Consider the following 12,500-nt stretch of genomic DNA (forward strand, 5'->3'; position numbering starts at 1 on the left):
GTTAAGAGATGGGACAGCATAGCAGCAGTGGGTTAAGAGATGGGACAGCATAGCAGCAGTGGGTTAAGAGATGGGACAGCATAGCAGCTGTGGGTTAAGAGATGGGACAGCATAGCAGCAGTGGGTTAAGAGATGGGACAGCATTGCAGCAGTGGGTTAAGAGATGGGACAGCATAGCAGCTGTGGGTTAAGAGATGGGACAGCATAGCAGCTGTGGGTTAAGAGATGGGACAGCATAGCAGCTGTGGGTTAAGAGATGGGACAGCATAGCAGCAGTGGGTTAAGAGATGGGACAGCATAGCAGCAGTGGGTTAAGAGATGGGACAGCATAGCAGCAGTGGGTTAAGAGATGGGACAGCATAGCAGCAGTGGGTTAAGAGATGGGACAGCATAGCAGCTGTGGGTTAAGAGATGGGACAGCATAGCAGCTGTGGGTTAAGAGATGGGACAGCATAGCAGCAGTGGGTTAAGAGATGGGACAGCATAGCAGCAGTGGGTTAAGAGATGGGACAGCATAGCAGCTGTGGGTTAAGAGATGGGACAGCATAGCAGCAGTAGGTTAAGAGATGGGACAGCATAGCAGCTGTGGGTTAAGAGATGGGACAGCATAGCAGCAGTGGGTTAAGAGATGGGACAGCATAGCAGCAGTGGGTTAAGAGATGGGACAGCATAGCAGCAGTGGGTTAAGAGATGGGACAGCATAGCAGCAGTAGGTTAAGAGATGGGACAGCATAGCAGCAGTAGGTTAAGAGATGGGACAGCATAGCAGCTGTGGGTTAAGAGATGGGACAGCATAGCAGCTGTGGGTTAAGAGATGGGACAGCATAGCAGCAGTGGGTTAAGAGATGGGACAGCATAGCAGCTGTGGGTTAAGAGATGGGACAGCATAGCAGCAGTGGGTTAACTGACGGACCCTTAACAGCAGCAGCAGCAGCTCTTCCATCAAGCCATCCTTAGACACAAATATTTGCTCGACACCATCGGTCCTTACGCCTCTCTCTCTCTCTCTCTCTCTCTCTCTCTCTCTCTCTCTCTCTCTCTCTCTCTCTCTCTTAGTAATGATAATAACAACTGATGATTGTAATAATGATTGTAGTGAATGATAATGATAATAATGATAATATTAATAATAATGATAATGATAATAATTTTGATAATGATGATTATGATAGTATTATATATAAGTTTAGGGTTAATGTGACTGGACGGGAAGGCAGATAGTGACGAGACACCACACAGTTGTACGAAGGTGTTCGTGTAGGATTTTATTGTAGTGTATGTTAGGTGATTTATTAATTACATATTTCTGTTGTTGTATTTATACAAGAGAGTCTTTAAATGTTGAAGGTCATTATTCACGGGCTAAGGTTCCTCTCCTGAATAATGAATAACATGTCTGGTGACGCAGGGGTACGTTGGGAAACGAAGAATTAGCATCTTTTGTCGTTTATCCTGTAAGGCTTGGTCGTCTCTTCTGGACGCTACCTCGCTTACTTGGGAAATAGCGAAAATGTTTAGGGAGAAAAAAAAAAAAAAAAAATATATATATATATATATATATATATATATATATATATATATATATATATATATATATATAAAGATAGATATATAGATAGCGAGAGAGAGAGAGAGAGAGAGAGAGAGAGAGAGAGAGAGAGAGAGAGAGAGAGAGAGAGAGAGAGAGAGAGAGAGTAATTATGTAGTTGGTAATATGAGTCATTAATTACCATACATGTACGAACCATTATCCCTTAACAACCTACAGTGATTATTCCTTATGACGCAACCCCCCTCCCCCCTGGGGAGATAAGAGGGATACACTGTGGTATGTTGGTCATATGTTTTAGATATGTATTTCGCCTCGGGAGAAATTAACGTGGACGCGGCCCAATTATGCCCTGATTATAGGATAAGCAAAACTGATGTGGAAAATTATAAATTTGGCGATGCATAAAGGAAATGACTCAGCTGCTGGATGACCTTGGTGACCTGGTCATCAAACCTGATGGCTGCGTGTTGAGGTGGGAGAGAGAGAGAGAGAGAGAGAGAGAGAGAGAGAGAGAGAGAGAGAGAGAGAGAGAGAGAGAGAGAGAGAGTTGAGCGTATTTTCCAACGTTGTACCCAGTTTTCTCTCGAGAATATAGAGGAGAAGAAGAAGAAGAAGAAGAAGAAGAAGAAGAAGAAGAAAAGAGAGAAACGTTCGCATGAAGAAGAAGAAGAAGAAGAAGAAGAAGAAGAAGAAGAAGAAGAAGAAGAAAAGAGAGAAACGTTCGCATGAAGAAGAAGAAGAAGAAGAAGAAGAAAAGAGAGAAACATTCGCATGAAGAAGAAGAAGAAGAAGAAGAAGAAGAAGAAGAAGAAGAAGAAGAAAAGAGAGAAACGTTCGCATGAAGAAGAAGAAGAAGAAGAAGAAGAAGAAGAAGAAGAAGAAGAAAAGAGAGAAACGTTCGCATGAAGAAGAAGAAGAAGAAGAAGAAGAAGAAGAAGAAAAGAGAGAAACGTTCGCATGAAGAAGAAGAAGAAGAAGAAGAAGAAGAAGAAGAAGAAGAAGAAGAAAAGAGAGAAACGTTCGCATGAAGAAGAAGAAGAAGAAGAAGAAGAAGAAGAAAAGAGAGAAACGTTCGCATGAAGAAGAAGAAGAAGAAGAAGAAGAAGAAGAAAAGAGAGAAACGTTCGCATGAAGAAGAAGAAGAAGAAGAAGATGAAGAAAAGAGAGAAACGTTCGCATGAAGAAGAAGAAGAAGAAGAAGAAGGAGAATCGTATTCGCACTACCAAGCCAGACGTACCCGCATTATGAGGACAGATGCCAACCATGAATTTCTCAGATTTATATTGGCTGCGTCTCTCAGGAGGCGACCAATCACGGAGCCGGGATTATAGTCAACAGTATAACATTATTTTGTGCCTTCCTTTGCTTGGCCTCGTGACTGGCTGTTTCCCAAGTTGTTGGAAGACTAAAGCGAAGGCAGTTAGTGCGCCTGATTGGCTCTTTTATCGACCAATCAGGCTCTTTTGATTCCTCGAGATGAAATGACGTCAGATTAAATCCGTCCGTTTGTGATTGGTCCTTTAACCAAACAGCCAGTTTCTCTTGATTTCTGAAGGTTAATTGGCGTCATCCTGAACCATTTGTGATTGGTCCGTCACCAAAACCAATCAAGTTATCCAATTCCTCAAATGTAAACAAACGCCAGTGTGAACCATGTACAAATTGGTCCACCAGCAGCCAATCAGTTCATCACATTTTCTAACGACTCAACGACTTGAGTTTGAACAACCTGATTGGCTCATTCAGATTAGGGTTTAATATTGATTGGCTCATTCAGATTAGAGTTTGATATTTCCCTCAGAATCATCCATTACCGGATGATCAGCTTTCTGGCCAGTCACGCGTTATCAGCACGTGACAGATAACGTCACTAGTGATGACGGTGACGCACGGCAAAACCCACTGGATTGCCGTCACCAGCGTTACTGTGATAACACCTTCGAGTGGTCGGAACTTTGAAAAAAAAAAAAGAAAAACGCCACATCCGGTGATAACCAGATGTCGTCAGGGTGTCATTGGGTGGTTGGGTCATTCGTTTTGTCTTGTCTTTAGCGGAGCCTATTGGCTTGTCCGGGGCGTTTTGGGCCGTCTGTGTTATGTTATTAACGCCAGTTAAAATGTCTCTGAACATCTTCAGTGTGGCGATTTTAAACGCACTTTCTCGAATAGATTCGACGAGACATTTTTTTTTCTGTGTTAGCGTAATAGGCGAATTGATGTGAATGTAAGGACGAAACACCTGTGTATGTTGATTAGTGATTAGGCGTTACATACATGTTTTCGTAGCTGGCGGAGAAGGATACAGTGGTAGATGATGAGGATTAGGATAGGGAGGTTTGAAGGATTGGGATTGGTCGGTAAAGGGGGTAAGGAACGAGAAAGATGAAAAGAATCGGTGATTGGAAGATTTGAGTTATGCGTGGCTATGATTGGTAGAATGAAAGATTTCCATGATAAAGGAACATAGATTGTACCATGGGGTCGTGGGATTAACAGAATGACTGTTTTTATAAGGTTAAAGCAACGAAATTGTCGATTAGGGATTGGTAATTATCATGGAGATTAGATATCGGAGGAGCAAGGATTGGTTGAGGCGGGGGGGGGGGGGGATGATTGGCTGAGGTCAGCCTGGGGAAAAAAAATTGCCGGAATCGGGATTAGAGGGGCGTATCCCCACGACTTGAGGCGGCCTCCCCGTAGGGTCGTCGGCGCCGCTGAACAACACGCGAGTGTGTCACTACGGCTTGTTTAATTGTAAAGGTGGGTTGGGTTGGTTAGGGATGGGTGGCAGGCGGGGGAGGAGTGTGGCTGGCTGAGAGATTCAGGGATAAAATGGCGTCGAGGGAGGTTAGTTCATGGCTTCGGGAGGGAGAGAAGAGGAGAGAGAGAGGGAGGGAGGGAGGGAGAGTGAGGGAGGGAGAGTTAGTGTGAAGAGATGGAGGACCAGATGTTGGACGTGTGGTTGAAAGTATTGCCCTTACCTTCCCTCTCTCTCTCTCTCTCTCTCTCTCTCTCTCTCTCTCTCTCTCTCTCTCTCTCTCTCTCTCTCTCTCTCTCTCCTTTCCTCCCTCGCGCGCGCGCGCGCTCGGCATCTGGAAGAAGATGTCACCAAGAGCCACAGGAAGCCCCTACCAACCACAGCCCCTTCTGGCCACACCTTCGTGAAGCGGGTTACTCTCGCACGTTATCGCCTGAAACCTTCCACCCACACCACCCCCATCTCTCTCCGGGTGGAGGAGGGAGGGAAAAGGCCTCTTTTTCATACCCTCCTGCGTATCTCCGGGGGCTGGGGGGAGGAGAGGAGCTGGGCGGTTACGCATGTGTACGCTCGCCTGCCTCTGGACGCACCACACCTTCCCCCCATCTTCAGGCGTTCAAGGTAATTCCAAGACCGTGTGTGTACAACACCAGTGGATACACGATCCTTCTCAAATCAGTCTCCGGTATTGGCAGGAAAGTGAATTCAAGCTTTTAAAGACAACTGATAAATGGCTTTAGAGTTCTCGTTTGATGACGTAGTGTCTGGTCGACGGTATATTTATTGCACAAGTTCTCTCACCTCTGCAGCTTGCGGCAGTAGATGGCGCGAGATGAGATCGGACGGACGGACGGACGCCGTGCCGGGGCCCGGTAAAGCGAAGGGTTGGTTTCAAGCAGCGCTGGTATCCTGTCGCTGCTGCAGGTCGACACGAACCTCACACACACGCACGCACGATTGACCGGGGAGAGAGAGAGAGAGAGAGAGAGAGAGAGAGAGAGAGAGAGAGAGAGAGAGAGAGAGGAGAGAGAGAGAGACTCTTTTTTCCTCGTTCGAAAGTCACTTTGGGGGAGGAAGGCTTGTTCCACCGCTCGCCTCGTAGTTGGGGAAACAAAATGTTTTTACCCCTCAGCGTCGCGAAACTTTGATGAACGACCGAACGAGCCTTTTGATCGAGGCGTCAAAAGGGAAACTACGCCACCCCGGCGTAAAAGTGCTGTCTACGCACAAGCGGTCCCAGGGCGTCATGGCCTCACGGGCGTATTTCCCAGTGATGAGAAGTTTGAGGGACTGATGAATGATTGGAGTCTGAAGTGTGTGTTGTGAGGTCGTCGTGTTCACACGTTCGAGGCGTGAATGTGAGCAAGGGGGGTCTGGCTGGCTGGACGACGAGGTATGTTTGTATGTCCGGGTGACTGAAGGCAGTCGACGTCAAGTTATAAGTATTAACTACAAAGACTCGAACCCCTGCTCCAGGTTTTGGAGGTATTGGTAATGCCAAGGGCGTCAGCTGAGATCTCGCTGTTTGTATGGCCCCTCCACCCTCCTCCTCCGAGCTGAGGTAGGAGGAGTTCCTTTGTTCCGTCAGGATTGGAAAATTCCACCCGTCACTAACACTAGCATCAGCACCACGACCATCGCCAGGGCAGACAGAACCACCTCCTCCTCCTCCTCCCTACCTCGACCAAGCCCTGGGGGAGAGGAGGAGGGGTGTGTGTGGTGTCGGGACTCCGGCTAAGAAGGGCCTCATTCATCCTGGTGTGGAGGGAGGGAGGGAGGGCAACATACTCGCAGGTCTATATTTAGGTTGAAGGATGTAGCTTGGCGGCGGCGTGGCACAAGGCTGGTCCTGTGCCCCCGCCCCGTTCCTGGTAGCGACTCGTTTCATCATCATACGTACACACGGACCTCTGCTGGATTTTGCCATCGCCTCAGTGTTGGTTAATTCGGCGGTTGACCGGTTGTAATCAACACGGTCAGGGACACACGTTCCGTGTACTCGCAGTTCGGTAATCACACGGTGGTACTACCCGGCGCTAATGATTACCAACGCCTCCAAAGTGATTAATCTTCTCTTTTCGGAAATATGAGTCTGGCTCACGAAATAGCTCGCTTGTGTTCAGCGTCTTACTGTCTGATTATTTGCACTTGCCTGTGAGAATTTTTTCTAACGATTACACATTCATGAGGTATTCGCCTTTTCCCTCGTTAGCGAGGTAGCGCCAAGAACAAAGGACTTGAGCCTTAGAGAGAATATCCTCACTTGGCCCCCTTCTCTGTTCCTTCTTTTGGAAAATTAAAAAATGGGAGGGGAGGATTTGCGGCCCCCCCGCTCCCTTCCTTTTAGTCGCCTTCTACAACACGCAGGGAATAACGTTAGAAGTATTCTTTCTCCCCTATCCCCAGGGATAATATATATATATATATATATATATATATATATATATATATATATATATATATATATATATATATATATTTTTTTTTTTTATACTTTGTCGCTGTCTCCCGCGTTTGCGAGGTAGCGCAAGGAAACAGACGAAAGAAATGGCCCAACCCCCTTCCCCATACACATGTACATACACACGTCCACACACGCAAATATACATACCTACACAGCTTTCCATGGCTTACCCCAGACGCTTCACATGCCTTGATTCAATCCACTGACAGCACGTCAACCCCTGTATACCACATCGCTCCAATTCACTCTATTCCTTGCCCTCCTTTCACCCTCCTGCATGTTCAGGCCCCGATCACACAAAATCTTTTTCACTCCATCTTTCCACCTCCAATTTGGTCTCCCTCTTCTCCTCGTTCCCTCCACCTCCGACACATATATCCTCTTGGTCAATCTTTCCTCACTCATTCTCTCCATGTGCCCAAACCATTTCAAAACACCCTCTTCTGCTCTCTCAACCACGCTCTTTTTATTTCCACACATCTCTCTTACCCTTACGTTACTTACTCGATCAAACCACCTCACACCACACATTGTCCTCAAACATCTCATTTCCAGCACATCCATCCTCCTGCGCACAACTCTATCCATAGCCCACGCCTCGCAACCATACAACATTGTTGGAACCACTATTCCTTCAAACATACCCATTTTTGCTTTCCGAGATAATGTTCTCGACTTCCACACATTTTTCAAGGCTCCCAAAATTTTCGCCCCCTCCCCCACCCTATGATCCACTTCCGCTTCCATGGTTCCATCCGCTGACAGATCCACTCCCAGATATCTAAAACACCCCACTTCCTCCAGCTTTTCTCCATTCAAACTCACCTCCCAATTGACTTGACCCTCAACCCTACTGTACCTAATAACCTTGCTCTTATTCACATTTACTCTTAACTTTCTTCTTCCACACACTTTACCATATATATATATATATATATATAACATGATAAGGACATATTCATTTGCCCGTACCGTCTCAGCTACCATTTTTTCCAAGAAAAGAAGAAGAGGAAGGAAGACAGTTTTCCTATATCAGGATCCGTTGGTAGGAGGAAGCCAACACGGGAATGTCGTACTGACGTGGGTTGAATCAGGTTTCGTGATAACATATTAGTCTCCCCTTCCAATTTTTTCTCTCTTATTGAATTTACTGTGTTTCGAAGCGTGCGGCCTCAGATATATATATATATATATATATATATATATATATATATATATATATATATATATATATATATATATATATATACATATATATATATATATATATATATAATATATAATATATATATATAATTTTTTTTTTTTTTGATATTACCTTCTCTGTTGGTTGGAACTTTGGTATTTTAACCATTTTTCAAATTTTTTGAATTTCATTTTCAGGTCTGACTCGCTTCTTTTTACTCTCTTTCTCTGCTATTTCCATAGATATGTGTCACTTCTTGAATTCGCCTGAGTCAGACCGTCTCCATCTTCTGTATACATTATTGCTATCAGTGTCTTGTTTACGATAACTGATGATGATAATGATGGTGATAATTTTGATGATAATGATAATTGTGTCCGTGTTGTGTAAGTGTCTTTGTGTGATCAGATAATCACATGGAACTCACGATGGTGATTATCATGTGCTGTTTGATAATTATAACACCCGCCTCCTTAATTAAGACCGTGGAGTGGGTTTAATTGAATCCAAATGTGCCAGAAACGGCACGCCACGAGGACGGGTTGTCACGTGCCTGGCTTGCACGTGGCCGATCCATCAGCACGCGCGCTTGTTCTGGTAGCGGGTCGGGGTCTATATATAACTTGTTTATCCAACATCGGTACATCAAATTTTACGAGTTTTCCTCTCTTCTTTTTTTTCCTTCTCTACTTTTGTAGAGATTTAGGTGTTTATACGCTAGTCTGAGGATGCTGAAAAAATAATAAATAATTCAATTTAGTCTCTCCTTCATGTAACTCCTCCCCTCTCTCCCTCCCTCATCCCATTTTTTGTAGTTTCTCCTTCATGTGACTCCCCCCACCCATCCACCCCCATCATCCCATTTTTTGTCGTTGTTTTTGTTTTTCCACACTTAGCTTCCGTTTTCCCGTATATTCATTTCTCTCTCTTCCCCCTGTGTGGCAGGAGAGATGGTCGGGCCGCGTGTGGTGGTGCTGCTGCTGGGGGTGTGGGTTAGCACTGTCTCCTGCCAGTACGCCAACTGCAACCGTGCGCCGCCGGGGGCACAGTTTCCCAAGACCCCGGGAGACAACGGCTACAAGATCAAGATCAGCGGCAACCCGGATAAATACGTTCCAGGGGAGATCTATACAGGTAGGTCGGGTATACTATGGTGGGGAGGTATGATCTGGTGTGGTAGGTCGGGTATACTCTGGTGGGGGGGAATGATCTGGTGTGGTAGGTGGAGTATACACTGGTGTGGTAGATAGAGTATACTCTGGTGGGGTGGTATGATATGTTGTGGTAGGTAGAGTATGCTCTGGTTTGGTGGTATGATCTGGTGTGGTAGGTCGAGTATACTCTATTGTGGAATGATCTGGTGTGGTAGTTAAGAGTATACTCTGGTGTGGTGGTATGATCTGGTGTGGTAGGTGGAGTATACTCTGGTTTGGTGGTATGATCTGGTGTGGTAGGTGGAGTATACACTGGTGTGGTAGATAGAGTATACTCTGGTGGGGTGGTATGATATGTTGTGGTAGGTAGAGTATGATCTGGTTTGGTGGTATGATCTGGTGTGGTAGGTCGAGTATACTCTATTGTGGAATGATCTGGTGTGGTAGTTAAGAGTATACTCTGGTGTGGTGGTATGATCTGGTGTGGTAGGTACAGTATACTCTATTGTGGTATGATCTGGTGTGGTAGTGAAGAGTATACTCTGGTGTGGTAGGTTGAGTATACTCTGTTGTGGTATGATCTGGTGTGGTAGGTCGGGTATACTCTATTGTCGTATGATCTGGTGTAGCTGTGTGTTGTGGTATACTCTGGTATGTATGTGCCATTCAGGTAAGTACATAGATACATATACACATCAATACAAGTGTACCCTTTACTGTGGCTATTTTTATATGCTGTATATATATATTTTTATATGACTGTATATCGTTATACATCGTATTATTATTATTATTATTATTATTATTATTATTATTATTATTTATTATTATTATTATTATTATTATTATTATTATTATTATTATTATTTTATTGTTATTATCATTATTATTATTATTATTATTATTATTATTATTATTATTATTATTATTATTATTATTATCGCCTGTTCTTGCGGGGTTACATTTCCTGGGTACGATGTTATGTACTTGTAAGTAGGAGTTGTGGTAGCAGTGTACATATGTGCTTTTTGTGTAATAGAGGCGAGACCTCTGTAATGTTACAAGCTGGAGGGTGGGAGTCATGTTAACGACCCGTTGATTGGTTGAGGGTCAGTTGGTCATTAGGCCAATCAACTGCCAGGGTCGTTGAAGTCGTCAACGTCAAGTTAAAAACAACAGTCGGAGTTTTTTGTTTTTGTTTTGAACACTTGCTTTAAGTGTTCAGGGTGATTTTAAGACCATACTCGCTCTCACTATATAAATGGTTCTTCCTTTAACCATTTTTTGAAAGGGAATTGTTGCTTTCAGTACTTTATTTGTATATTAGTATGTTAGGAATCCTTTTTTGTTATTTATATATATATATATATATATATATATATATATATATATATATATATATATATATATATATATATATATATATATATATATATATATATATATATATATAAGAAATGTATATTTATAAAGAAAAAGGAGAACTTTATTATAGTCTGAGACTATTAATCGTTCGTTAATGAGCTTTATTGCAGTTACTTAACAAAGAAATTAAGCTACTTTAATGTTGGGGTTGTAGCAAACACAGGCCAAGAATATGTGCTTCATAACAGCATGGTAGTTCAGAGGTGGTGCGAGGTCAGAGGTGGTGCGAGGTCAGAGGTGGTGCGGGGTCATAGGTGGTACGGGGTCAAAGGTGATGCGAGGTCAGAGGTGGTGCGGGGTCAGAGGTGGTGCGAGGTCAGAGATGGTGTGGGGTCAGAGATGGTGTGGGGTCAGAGATGGTGTGGGGTCAGAGGTGGCGCGGGGTCAAAGGTGATGTGGGGTCAGAGGTGGTGCGGGGTCAGAGAGAAGCACCTAAAACCAAGAGCCTGGTCGATGCTGAACTCATCTGGCATTTCCATCTGTTTAAGGAAACATTAGATGCATGGGTAGCCCCCTGTTCACTTGCCACGCTGGAGGAATTCCGTCTCTACGATGATCCTCGGTCATGGAGGTGAAGATAGTGTTATACGTAGGTTCTGAAGCCGATTCATAAAGTGGAGAAATCTCGTTTGTGTCAGTTCAATGCTGAGGCGTCCAGCTCAATGTCCAAATATGTATTGGTCACCATAATTTATTTTATTTTTGATTTTTTTTCCAAACGAATATGCGGGAAACAGCGATGATATATAATAATTATGATAATAAATATATATGTTGGAGTCACTTGTTTACCAGATGGCGTCCTAGCTACGTCCCTTCGTCGTATATCAACTGACATATATTTCTTTCTTGTGTCTCCCCTGATGATATGATTATTACACGAGAGTGCACTTGGGAACTTATCGTGTTTCATTTTCCCGCGGACTCATAGGAATATATATATATATATATATATATATATATATATATATATATATATATATATATATATATATATATATATATTGGGAAAATGGACGTTAATGTTTATTAACATCATTATTATTATTATTAAGATATATAGAACGGTATGCGCACCAAGATATATTTACAATGGTCGTACATATAGTGAGAAGCGTGTAATGGTTTTAGAATTATCTTGCACGCCTGAAGGAGTAGGTAGTTAAGGCTATTATAAATGGTAGTTGATAGCCGTAATGACCCTGAGCAGTTGATTGGCTTAAAGCCCAAATGATCAACTAATCAACCGATATATTTTCGATTTGCCTCAGAGCACTTCACTAAAATTTAATAGACTTGCAAATGAACATTGCTCGTTTTAGTATGAGGGATGCTTCGTGTTGTCCTAATTAACCTTGTGATTTATATTAATTGGAATGTGAGATAAGTCACTGAAGTTTTTAACGCATGACGTAGCAAGGTAATTCACACCTGTTGTGACCTTTGACCTCATTCGTTATGGGTGTCAGGGCAGTGTTTGTGTCCCCCTATCCACCTCTGTTGCCCAGTCTTCTCCGTTCTTCCACCCCGAAGTACATACAGTGCACCTCCGTTCTACGTTTTCTTTTTCTCGGTCGCCTTTTCCTTCCACTTACCCTCCAGTTATACCGCTCCTTTCGCTTTGCCATCCATCTCTCTCTCTCTCTCTCTCTCTCTCTCTCTCTCTCTCTCTCTCTCTCTCTCTCTCTCTCTCTCTCTCTCTCTCACTCCGTCTCACTGACTTACTGACTGTGTGTGTGTGTGTGTGTGTGTGTGTGTGTGTGTGTGTGTGTGTGTGTGTGTGTAAAGATTTTCTGCCACGAAGACGAGCTCGTGTCACTGGCAGCCCGATCTCGTATACGCTATTACTGGTCTGGAGTCAGGTTTATGTCCTCGGGGTGCCATTACTGGCACACACAGGTCGGGTGTGTGTGTGTGTGTGTGTGTGTGTGTGTGTGTGTGTGTGTGATGAATTGCTTCA

At 43.7% G+C, this 12,500-nt stretch overlaps 1 protein-coding gene across 1 annotated transcript in view; it reads left to right on the forward strand.

The window, feature by feature from the left end:
- LOC139747342 (spondin-1-like) overlaps positions 1–12,500 on the forward strand; it is a 384,149-nt gene that overhangs the window by 61,203 nt on the left and 310,446 nt on the right. The window contains exon 2 of the mRNA XM_071659540.1: positions 8,907–9,095. The gene's annotated coding sequence lies outside the window, so the exon portion shown is untranslated. The remainder of the gene's footprint in view (positions 1–8,906; positions 9,096–12,500) is intronic.

Source organism: Panulirus ornatus, chromosome 5 (genome assembly GCF_036320965.1).
Source record: "Panulirus ornatus isolate Po-2019 chromosome 5, ASM3632096v1, whole genome shotgun sequence".
Lineage (NCBI taxonomy): Eukaryota > Metazoa > Arthropoda > Malacostraca > Decapoda > Palinuridae > Panulirus > Panulirus ornatus.